Source organism: Fukomys damarensis, unplaced genomic scaffold (genome assembly GCF_012274545.1).
Source record: "Fukomys damarensis isolate Sample0158 unplaced genomic scaffold, DMR_v1.0_HiC HiC_scaffold_23, whole genome shotgun sequence".
Taxonomy (NCBI): domain Eukaryota; kingdom Metazoa; phylum Chordata; class Mammalia; order Rodentia; family Bathyergidae; genus Fukomys; species Fukomys damarensis.
In genome coordinates, this window is record NW_022900935.1 from 7,484,218 (window position 1) to 7,497,239 (window position 13,022).

At 39.4% G+C, this 13,022-nt stretch overlaps 1 protein-coding gene across 23 annotated transcripts in view; it reads left to right on the forward strand.

Annotated features, from left to right (window-relative positions):
• The window catches only part of LOC104863465 (microtubule-actin cross-linking factor 1), a 340,469-nt gene that overhangs the window by 252,890 nt on the left and 74,557 nt on the right, over positions 1-13,022 (forward strand). The window lies entirely within an intron of this gene.

Genomic DNA, 13,022 nt, shown 5'->3' on the forward strand with positions numbered 1-13,022 from the left:
AAGGTGCAAGTAAGTATACTCACAAGAGAGCAAAGCAAATTAGGTCAATATTACCTACTTTCCCTGGGAGAGAAGGAAAATCAAACTTGGTGGACCTGTCTCTTGGAATTTTAGGCATCCTCAGTTTTACAGCAGCCAAGATAAGTAAGTAGGCATATTCCATCCCCCCTCCTTGTGCTGCCCCAAGGCCTGCCTTATTTTGTTTTGTTTCTTTCTTCCTTAAACAAGGCACTTCCAATAAACGTAGGATCCAGAGAAGTGAAGAAAATATCCTAAAACTGGATTTCTCAACTTCAGCACTATTGACATTTGGACTGGGTTTTTTTTCTTGTTATAGTGAGCTGTCTTTTGCATTGTGGGTAGGATGTTTAGCATCATCTGTGACCTGTAACTACTAGAAATAACTTCAAAAATGTCTCCAGTCATTGCCAATGTCCCCTGAAAGGCAGAATCACCCTCCTGAGAACCACTGCCCTAGAAGGAAATTGCCACCAATGTGTGAGGCACTTGCCTTGTGATTCAGCTGGGTACTAGGGGATTAAGCTAAATATTTATATAGCAAGCAGCCTCCTGATAATCTGATTATGACTATGTACTAGCAACAGTCATCTCTAAATCAACCTTCCTTTAGGCCAGCCCCTGAATTCTTTATTGTAGCTAGCTGGTGTTGATCTGTGTCTAGTTTTAAATCTCCTACTCACTTTCCCTGGCACGTGAAATTTGCCTACAGTCGTTGATGCACATGTTTGGCTGATGACATGTATCTGAAGAGAAGAGGAACTGCCTCTGTAGAAATACTTCAAGGAGCTTCCTTGTTCTGTGCCTTTAAGTGGTGACTACAGTATGTCAGTGTTCTCTGCAGCCAACCTAGAGTTTGGCTGCAGATATTTATAATCCTTATGTGACCACCCCTCCACAAGGAATTCCAGTGCTGTGTAATAATCCTCTCCACTCCCACTATTCCAGCTGGATGGAGAGAAGGCAAAGGAGCCTCTGAGGCCTTTAAGTTTGTTTCATATTGAATCTTTTCCAACGCTCCTTTAAAGGATTGCCGCTTCATATTTTAAAATATAAACATTGCAAGCAAACTCCCAGGCTTGTAGCCATTACATCATCTTAAAGAGGTCTCATGCCTCAGTGAAAGTAGTAAAACAAAATAGAAAGTCTTCAAGAGAGCAGTCATAGATTTCTCAAAAATCTGTCTGGAGATATTGATATCAAAGGAAGATTTTAAACCAACGAGCAAACTGGGCATGGTGGCACACACCTGTAATTGGGAAGCTGAGGCAGAAGGATCACCACGAGTTTAAGGTCGGCCTGGACTTAATAGTAAGATCAAGCCCAGTCTTTCACAGTAAGACCCTATCTCAAAAATCCAGAAAATAAAAAATAAAGCAACAAGAAAATTTATCTTAAGCCAAAGAAAAGGACTAATCAGTTTGATTAAGAAGGAAAATCTGTTTCCAGGAAAACTAGAATGTACCCTATATAGTACTTGTATTTACTGTTGAGCTTTTGATTAATGAATTTGGTTGAGATCAGCACAGATTTGTCGAACTCTACTGTTTCTTACTGTATCTTCAAGTGGATGGTAATGGTCTTAGCCTGACCCTGGAGCTACAGAAAAATATTCTGAAACTGAGCAGTGGCACATGCTCATAATCCCATCTGCTGAGGAAGCTGAGGCAGGAGGATCCCTTGACTCCAGAAGTTTGAGACTAGTTTGGCCAATATGAGACCTCATCACACAAAGAGGAAAAACATCCTGGGCTTTTTTTCTTTCCTTCTTTCTGTACTAAAGATTATGCCCAGGGCCTTGTACATGCCAGGCCAGCATTCTACCACTTACCTAGATCTCCAGCTCCCTTATTAATTTCTATTTTGAGACAAGGTCTTGCTCATTTGCCTGCACTGGCCTTGACCTTGTGATTCTCCTATCTTAGCCTCCTAAGTAACTAGAATTTATAGGTGTGTGCTACTGTGCCAGGATTATCCTGGGCACTTTCAGAGTAGCTGGCTAGTGAACAAGCTGTTAAGTCTTGAACCTCTGGGAAGTATGATGAATAGCTCAGATGGCACCTTAATTGTTACAGTTGGCTACTTCATCAGGGAAAATATGAGTCCCACCAGCCATCGGGGCAGGTCACTGCACCAAGGCATCACTGATCTGTACACTTTCTCCTGCCAAATGGATTTGTCCCACGTCTCAGCTGTCCTAGTTGGAAAATTGTAGCTATGAGGAGAATGTACTTCTTCCCCACCTTCCTTAAGACTTTGCTACAGTGTTTTTGTTTTGTTGTTGTTTCACTTTTTTCAAATATGAATCATTTCAGATATGAATCTCTGGTATTGGCTGTGCAAGATTGACAGGGTTTACTTATTCCCAGGCCCTCACAAACTATTTTCCTGCCACTAGTACTATTTCAAATGTGGCTCTTCAGAAGTGGGGGGCTCTGAGGAATGAGAGCAAGTGCTACATGATAACGCTTCATGAATTCTTTTGTGCAGATTAGAAGAAAAAGCCATCACAGCCCTTTTCATCCCGTCCTTACTGAGCCCCAGCTCTGCCAGTGCTTGGCTGGGTGCTGGGGTCTTAAGTCTGGCCTCTAGTTAATAATGGGGAATACACACAAATAAGTGCAGTAGTAGTAGGGTAGTGCTGAGTGCAGCAAGAAAGACCGGAATCTACATGATTTCATGACCCTTCTGTAAATCTGACATTTAAAAATCCCAATTTGCAGATCAGACAACTGAGACTTGAAGAGGTAGAAACAATTTTTTCAAGTCACATAGGAAGTAAACTTGCAAGTTGAGATTGGTTTACTATCTGTTTTTGTCTCCTGTGGTACTGGGATAGTCATCAGAGTTCATGTTGTCACCTTGGGGATATTCAGCAGTATTCAGATACAGTTTTTTTTTTACTGTCACAAATGAGGAAGCTGCTTACTACTAGCTTTTAGTGAGTGCTGCTAAACATACTATAGATAGCCCTTTACAGTGAAAAATAACTCAGCCCACTTGTAGAAAGATAGAGGATTTGGTTTTTGCCTCCTCCAGATTCCATGGCAAGGAAGAGTTAACTGCTGAAATAGTTTTGGAATGCTGCCTGGTGAAACTTCTGTGGTTTTCTTCCCCTTTTTCAAAAATTAGTTAAGAAATAATTGCTATTGAGAGTGAGTTATACAGATTTAGTGGATAATGTTAGGATCTTGGTGAACTAATTTGAGTCAGTAACTATAGAATTCTCTCCATGCTTGACCAGTCCCCACCCCACCCTGCCACAAGGTTCCTGCTGTGGAAATCAGTCAGCTGTGTATCTGAAACTACTTCCGGCAGGGTGTGTTGTGGAATGGCATCAGCCCCTGCACCAGCTGAGAGTACTGACCTCAGTGTGATTTTATCAGGCTGTCCCTTTTGAGCCTGGCTCTCTGGAACAAAGAACCCTCTGTTAAAAAGGCAGAGAGCTGGTATGATTGGACAGCCAGCATGTACGCACGTGGTTCCCACGGAAAAAGCAGCCATAAATTATTCTGTAGCCTTTTAAAACTTGGGTCTCCAAGGTGGATTTCCTGTATTCACTCTTTCTGTGAGTGCTTATCTTTCCCACTGATCAGCCATCTGATCTGGTGAATTAAATGTTGGCATCCTTCAGAACTGGTGTATTTCTGTGCCCCCACTCTTTTTCTTCTCCGGTCTTGGGCTATGTATTGGATCCCTGCTATCTTTCCAATCTTATTTCCTATATAGACCATCCACCCTATCCACTTACCCCACTCCTCCTACATTTTAACTGTTTGATTTCTACCCATACCTGATCAGTAGCTCAATCTCATCTCTTTACAAAGCTTTTCTGATTACCCCAGCTCACTGTTTCTCCTGATCACCTAAATCACTTAATATGTGTAGCTTTTTTGGCTGCAATTTATTACAGATTATCTAATTTTGGTACTTTCCAATTGTATGTATTTTTTCATATCTCATCTTTGTGTGTGTGTGTGTGTGTGTTTTGCCTCTCAGAATAGATAGCATATTTGGAGACTAGTGAATATTTGAGTTTTTGTTTGCTTGTTTCCTGTGCTGGGGATCAAACTGAGGTCCTTATGCATGCTAGACAACCACTCTACCATTGGGCCACAAATCCAGCCCCAATAGTTGACTGATTAGATGAATGATCTTTGTTTTTCATAAGGATTCAAAATGCTGTCTGCTTTGCAAGACTTGACACATACTCTTTTGTGTTCTGAAGAAATTGCAGTAAGCCCCCTTCTTAGGAATGATTTCTGTTCAAATGCTAACATGTCAGATTGATTTTTAATCCAACAAAGTGAGCCAGGGCTTTAGCTCAATTGGTGCCACCACCTGCCTCACAAGCGCAAGGTCCCGAGTTTGATCCCTGGTACCAAAAAGAAAATAATAATAATAATAATAATAATAAACCTGTGAATCTAATGAAATACATCTGTGAAGGTTCACAACCTGAATGTTCGTAAATCAGTCCTTATTGTATAATTTTAGCCTGGTTTCCTTACCTCCTTCCCTGTAGACTCTTCCTTCTCTAGTAGTTAGCATATGTAAAGTACAAGTCTCTCAGTGTTCGCCCAAACAAAGCAAAACTAAGAAAAAAAATTGATACTTTATATGCAATTGAAGAAAGCCAGATCTGATAGATTCTTTTCTATTTACTTATCATTTTAGAGCCATAATAATTTACTCAATTAGTTGATGGTTAACAAGATTCCTCATGCCTCATTCAGCCTGTTGTAGTGAAAAAAACAATCCAGATTTAAGTCAGAAATATCCAACTTTGTTGCCCATTAGAAAACTGAACATTAAAATAACATTGAGGTACCATCTTATTCCAGAAAGAATGGCTATTATCAAGAAATCAAATTACAAATGCTGGCAAAGCTGAAAGGAAAAAGGAATCCTCCTACACTGCTAGTGTATGTAAACAAGTCTAACCGCTGTGGAGATCAGTATGTAAATTCCTCAAAAAACTAAAAATAGAAATTCCATTTGACCCAACTATTCCCCTTCTAAGTATCTGCCCAAAAGAGTTAAAGTCATCATATTACAGTAATACATGCATACCCATGTTTATAGTGCCACAATTCCAATAGCTAAATCTTGTAACCAGCCTATACGCTCATCATTAGATGAATGGATAAAGAAAGTATGATAGTGGAGTACTTCTCTGCCATAAAGAAGGATAAGCCTGGGCCAGGGATTTAGCTCAGTAGTTCCACCACCTGCCTTGCAATCACAAGGACCCGAGTTCAATCCCCGGTACCAGGGAGGGGGGATTCAGCAACAAAAGGATAGACCTGAGGCAGTAAGACCATAATGATGCACCTCAAGACCATAATGTTAAATGAAAGCAATCAGACACTCAAATTTATGATTTCTCTTATATGAGAAACCCAAAATATGAATAAAGAGCAAAGTAAAAGATAATAGGAAGTAGGGAGACTTTTCTCAAGTCAGATGGGGAACAAAAGATGGAAGGAAGGAGAGAAGGAAAAAGGACTGAAAAAAGGGAGAATTAAAGAAAAATGGAAGTAGAGCTTTTGCAAACAGAAAGGAGAACAAGAGTTGGAACAGGGAAGGATGGAAGGGGAAAGAAAAAAGAATTAAGATGTGTAATATACATATACAAACTCCCTAACTAGAAATGTAGTTATTATGTATTACAAACATGTATTAATGAAAAATTTTTAATTAAAAAAGAAAATGTTCAGTTTTGAATCCTTGTACTATCATTTACAAGCTCAGTGACTTTTGAGAAAAATGACTTCAACTTTTTATATCCTGATTTCTTCAACTATATTATGTGAAAAATGATAATACTCTTCTAGTTTTTATGAGAAGTAAATGAAGATTTATACAGACAAAAGAACTAGGTTTATATTAGGTACTCAATAACTAGAAGTGTCCCTTTAAAGAAAAAGTTGTTTATCTAGACATAAAAACTAGAATATTAAAACAATTTTTTTTTTAATTTTGGTATTGAAGATTGAACACAGGACCTTCACACTGAGCTACATTCCCAGGCCTTTATCTTACATAAATTCACTTATTTTTATTTTGAGATAGGAGTATCAAAAAGTTGCCTAGGGATTAACTTGGGACCTTGTGCTTGTGAGGCAGGTGGCAGAACCACTGAGGTAAATCCCGGCCCTTATAAAATCTTTTTTGAAAAGAACAGTTATCTCCTTTTGTGTTTAGGGATGATCATTCTTCAGAAGATTTGATCTAAGACCCAGCACTAGATTAGATTAGGTCTTTTTCTTCTTGGAAAAAATGGAAATTATGAAGATAAAATGAGTAGGGCAGCAATGAAACAAGTGCATAGGCAGCCTTCTCAAGCATTTTTTTTTTTTTTACAGAATAAGTGTAGGGCTTGTTTCTGACAGTAGCAGCACATAGTCAAGTTTAGGTTATAAATTGTTTGTTTATCCTTTTTGTTTGATTTTTCTGGGGCACTGGAGATCGAACTCAGGACCTTGCACTTGCAAGGTAGGAGCATTGCCACTGAGCCAAATCCCAGGCCCTAGGTTATGAATTCTTAACAGAACTTCAAATATATTTTGTGTATAAATGTGTATCTGAATGTTTTTCATTTATTCATTAATTTATGAAGATATTCGTTCCTATTAGAAGCCCAGAGACAGTGAGTTTTTTGAGACTACTTTGGCCTTGGCTTATGTGCTCTTTAAATCAATATTATTTTCAAATCATTAACCAGAACTGACCAGAAGACATTACCAGTTCTGTGGCACTGCCCCCGCAAGCCATTCAGTTGCCTATCAGATCATCTTTAATGGTCTCGGGGTACTTGACCTAATTAGCTTTTCTTATAGACCATGTAATCTTCCTCTCTTGCCATAAAATGGCAAGTACCACATCAGCTTCTTTAGGAAAGGCACCTCTTCGTATTAATCAGTCTTTAATAAAATATTTATGTAACTATCAGCTTAAACCCAAATAATTCATCTCTCTTCCAAGTCTCATACCAGATTGAGATATTTAAAAGAAAGCCTTTAATTATTTACAGTTTCACCAAATGCATGTTTATAATACTTGGTCATAGGGCCAGAGATTTAGCTCAGTGGTACTGACACCTGCCTTGCAAGCAAGGTCCTGAGTTTGATCCCCGGTACCAAAAAAAAAAAAAAAAAAAAAATTTTTTTTGATCATATGTTTATATTTGTCAAGGAAACAAGACAGAATTCAAAGAAACTGAACTGACATGTTTTCTCGTATTTGAATTCATTGTATCCATTATAGTGAACTGTTTATTATCTCTGTCATTTTGCTGTTCATTACCCAAAGATGCGTTTTTAGCCTAATTTTTAAAACTCAAACCTAAGTTGTCTGTTTGCAATCAATGTTAAATATTGCTTTTGCTTTAGTGACAAAATGAGTCAGTTTTCAGAAACCTCTACTTTGTTCATTCTACATTTTTCTATATTTTGAGAGGAGACTCCTGTACCAACATTCCTTAGAGATTCAACCCAGGGGTGCATTTTACACCAAGCAACTTTTTGATGGTCATGTCCTTCTGAAAGCAAGAAAGACTACTGTCACTTGGTCTCAGGGGAAAGTTCACACCATTGCTTTCTTGGGAAAGCCTCCCCTGATCTTCCAGGCTGGGTCAGGGCCCTTGACCCATGCTCTTATAGAACTGTTTGCTTTTCTTTCAGAGTACATGTACAATTAAAGTGAGAAAATATCTCCACTACTAGAATGTAGGCTCCTCACCATGTCTTTCTCATCACTTTCTTCCTTATTACCTGGCATAGTTTGGGGCACATAGTAGATCCTAATTAATATTTGTTAAACAAATTAAAAAAAATCAAGGTTACAACCTTGTAGCCAGGAGTGGTGGTGCATGTGTATAATCCCAGCACTTTGTAGTGCTGAGGCAGAAGGGTAGCAAATTTGAACCCTCCCTCACTTTCACTAATTCTCTTATTGTAGACGAGTATATTTTACCACTCTGAGCTTCGTTTATCAGTTAAAGTATTTTTGTTTGTTTGTTTTTAGTGAGACAAATAGTTCCATTTTAAGTACACACACACACACACACACACACACACACATGCACACAAACACTCACATTTCAGTTAACCAAATATTAATGTAGTATGGTTTTCTGAATAAAGCATATATTTTGGGCCTGGCACCCTTCGTGAACTGGCCTTAAGCTACTTACCATTCTGACCTCCCATTTTTTCCTTTCACATGCCCTCTGCTTAAGCCATGCTGAAATAGAATTTGCTTTTTTAGGAACTATGCTTCCCGTCCCCCCAGAATTTTACTTTTTAAAAAATTAAATATAGTTGACAAATAAAATCATACATATTAAAGGCATATAATATAATTTTTGTTGTTGTTTGGAACCGGGTATCGAACTCGGGACCTTGTGCTTTCAAGGCAGGCAGCGGAACCACTGAGCTAAGTCCTTGGCCCAACAATATCATTTTTGTGATACTGTACATATATGTTGTAAAATGATTACAACACTCAAGCTAATTAACATATCCACTATCTGATAGCAATTAATTTCCTCAAATTAGAAACATTTTATAATAGCACAAGTCAAAAAATATTCTTAAACAGAAAGAAAAATTTGCATAGCATCCCAATCCTGTAGATGATTAGAACAGTTAAGTGAACACCATTCTAGACAATTTCTTGATATTTATGTTATTTTATTTTTTAAAATTAAAATCTGGTGATGTCATAAATACTATCTTGTAACCTGCTACTTAACAGTGTAGTGGCTACCTTTTTACCTAGATAAGTTGTGTCAACATTGTGCTGTCTTAATAATATGATTAATAACTTCTTTTTTTGTTAAATTCTCTTATTGTTCTCTTGTATGTTCATTGGCCCTCATACCTTCCTCTAATAATAGTCTCTCTTCTATTTCCATATCACTTTTTTTAGATTCCACATATTAAGGGGAACATATTATTCTTGCCTTTTTTGGATCTGGGTTATTTTGTTTAGCATGATAGTCTCCAGTTTTATCCATTTTCCTCCAAATAGTTCCATATCTTGGCTACTGTGAATAGTGTCTTAATAAACATGGATGTGCAAGTATCTCTGTAGTATGCTGACTTTAATTCTTTCACGTATACATCAAGGAGCATGTAGCTGGAACATATGATAGTTCTATTTTTAGTTTTTTGAGAAAGTTACATACTGATTTCCATAGTAGTTCTATTAATTTACATTCCTATCGGTAATGCTTTCCTTGCCTCTAGCTCTCCATTTGAAATACATGCTTCACGATCTCTGTATTTCTAAATTCTGATGAGTAATTATAGTTCCCTCCATGAAGCCTTCCCTGATTTCTCCGGCTTTCTGCCTCCCTCCTACCCATCAGGTTTTTTGTTGTTGTTGTTGTTTTTTGGGTTTTTGTTTTGTTTTTGGTACCGGGGATCAGACTCACAACCTCATTCTTGCCAGGCAGGGTGCTGTGCTGCTGAGCTAAATCCCTGGCCCAGTTAAGCTTTTTTCTTTCTTGCAAAACATCATGCTTTTGTCATTACCACTGTCTTGGTAACCATTAATCTTAGAAGAAGAATTAGTACACTGTCTTTTGGAAAGTCTACAAGCTAGAAAGACTTTACAGGGGTCATGAGAGTTCCTGTAGGATGTATGGGAAGTTTTCTCGTGGGTTTGAGAACACAGGGAGCTCAAATAACATCAAAATCCTTAGTTTCCCATTTAAAACAAGATCCACTTCATGCTGTGTTGCTTTATGAGCCATTCATAGCCATCTTTATAATAATAAAAGCACCAAAAGATGGTAGTGACTGATGCCTGACAGGCACAGACGTACTTTGGAGTTTCCACTTACCACTAAATAATGCTTGTAAAGTGTAGGTAGCCTAAGATGAAAGGCATTCTGTAGATTTGAAATGAGCAAGATCCAACCAGTCCTCCATATCCTCTTTTATTTGGACTGAATTCTTCATAGGAGAGAGTCTCTATCAAGATGGATTTTAAAATCTAAGGAAGAGTGGACGTGAGGCCTCTAGATCATTTCAGTGGGCTGCTGGTTCAGATCTAGAGTAGGCAAAGGCAAAGTGCCAAGTCCAAAACTTGGAAAGGGAGCTGTGTTAGGATGTGAGGCGACTCCACCCAGCTGCCTTTAATTAGGAAGACAGCAGGAATGACCTAAAAGGGCCTGGAAGGACCAGGACCACTCTTTTATGTTAGGTTCCCTGAAGGAAAACCTGACATCAAATTTTGTTCTTAGGAATTTTAAAATGAGTAGAGAGCTCTTCAACCTCTGTCATCAGCTAACGGGAAACGAATTTGAAATTTTGCCTGAATGCATATATTTGTGGTTTCAGGAGTGGAGAAGGCATCTGAAGAAGTGCTGTGGAGTTCCCTGTATCTCACTTTTAAAAAGTTTACGCACCACATGCAAAATGAACAGATGCTTATTTGGGGTGGGGTTTATAGCTATCAGAGCAACAAGAGGCTGAAAGCTGTATCAGACATTTATTTTAGTCACTGAGATGGCTACTGGCAACAGTTCCACATATCAAAACTAAGGAGAAACTCATGAACAAATACCTCCCCCCAAAAAAAGACCTGGAGGAGAAATCTTGTACTGTACATCCTCTCTTGATTTCTTTCAAAACAGATGATTTTTTAAAAAGGAGCAAAGCATTTAGGAAGAATTCTTTGGCTTTTAAGTTTTTGAGGTTTCTTCTGGCAAGGGGATTGGATGACTATATGTAATCTTTTCTATAGGCCAAGCTTAAGCTTTTGGAGAGTTTCTTGGTAATATTTTCCTAACACCTTAATTAGAGAGAGTGTGACTAAAGCTGATAAGTAATTCAAATCTGAACTTCAGAATTGCTGGAATGTTCTATTTATATGGCACATGTATGAGAGTAGAATAAGGTAGGTAGATATGGGGAAGGAGTAACTAAGAATCAGCTGAATTGATTGGCACCTGAGTTGGTGAGGAAAAAGGAAAGGAATTTCTGGCCATGAAGTTTGTGATTCCACATCAAGATCATTCTTTATAATAGAATAACCACCCACTCTGAGTCCAGAGCCAGAATTCCTCAGATTCCTCCAACCAGAGGGGCCCTGGCATGCTAAACAGTCTGTGATGATATCTGAACACTTTTAAGTGGATATATTTGGCCAGCAAGATTTGCTAGTGAAATTGATCTTGCCTTCCCTGGGTTTTTCCAATTGTCCTGAATAATTAAAAGAAAATTAAAGCTCGATTCCTTGAACTGTTAAGTATCAGATCTGTAAGCTGTGATCAGACCTTAGAATCATAGTGCGTCCAACATTAGAAGGGACCTTAAAACATCCTGAACAGATTGTAGAAGATTTGTAAATTTGTTTCCCCACATCTCTGCCAAATGATTGCTTGAATTTCTGCTCAAATATCTCCAAGGTCAGAAAAGTCTCTCCTTCCAGGGACACCCTATTCTTTGAATAGCATGAGAAAGCTCTTTGTTGGTTTTGCCCATGGATCTTATTGTACCAGTTTAAGAAGACATCCAGAAAAAAATTTCCTTCCTCCCACGTTCTACCCTTCAGATACTCCGTGTTGATTAAATCTCCGGGAACTTGCTCTAGTTAAGTATCCATACTGCTTTCTACTACATGTTCTTCAAGAAACAAGGTTTCTAGTTTTGTAGTATAGGTCCAACAGGACACAGGATTCTGAAAAGCTCCTTTAATAGTTTTAGAACTGAAGAATATTAAGACTGGAAAAAAAGACAAAATTTTGCCTCCCCACACCCTCTTTCAGTTTACAGGTGGGGAGTCTCCCCCCCACCCCCAGTACGGAGGATTGAATTTAGGACCTTGTGCTGAGAGGCAAGCACTGAGCTCAGTCCCTGGCCCTGGAAAAAGACTCTTTTGTCTTTGAGTGGGTAGAATTGATCAGCTGCATCTTTTGAAGTGAGAAATGAAATATAAAAACATTTTGCCAGAAAAAGGTCTCTTAGTTGCTTAATTGCGATCACAGGCTTCAGCCTGCATTTCAACTTGCAGTGATCCTCCTCCCTCAGTCTCCCCATACCGTGATCACAAACATGCGCCACCACACTTGCCCAATGATTTTTTTTTTTTCCACTGCCTCAGAGAATGATTCCCGGCATTTAGGAGGCTGAGGCAGGAGTATTGCTGTGACTTCAAAGTCAGCCTGAACTACGTATCAAGACCCTCTCTCAAAAAAGATAATTAAAAATCAGAATGATCATCACAAAGAGAGCAGAGTATATTGCACATCTTCAGAGATAACAGCCTCCTCTAGTGGACTTCCTAGAGTGCCCTTTGTACAGTACTTTTTAACAGTCACGGGTGACTGGATGGTTTTTCTAAAAGCCAAGAGAGACTGTGGATGGGATTGTGCGACACTTTAATATTTTCTTGTTTGAGACTTGAAATACAGACACATGCTTTTCATCTGGCCCCAAGGAAGCTCAGGTTTCTTGGATGTGTACAGCAATAAAGGCGCTCAGGTGTTTGGAGTGGGCTTGTGCGCGCGCGCGCACACACACACACACACACACACACACACACACACACAGTCATTGACTCTACTTTATAGCTCTGTGTGAGAATGTACCGAGGCCTGATGATATACTCGGAAAGGTAGAGTGTGCCTAGAGTTATCCAGTAACTTGATCTCTGAACATAACAAAATTGCTTTGGACACCAGGAAAGTGCTGGGTTTAAGGATGTAGTGTTCAGCTGGGCAAGGAGCACGCCAAAGGTGACATTGCAGAGACCGGGGACAACCTTTGGTGGCAGAACTGGAGCCGAACGCAATGACCGTAGCTGGCCCGGCGCGACCCCCGCCCCAAGCGATGGGGCCTCTGGGGGAGGCGGGGGCGACCCTTCTGGGTTAGCCCGCCCTTGGTCTGGGCTTGTAGCCCAGGAAGAAGGCGGGGGCGGAGGGGGCCGGGCCAGCAGGGGAGAGGGCGGGGCTTTCCTTTGTCAGGGGATTTGCGCGGCGCGGCGGAGAC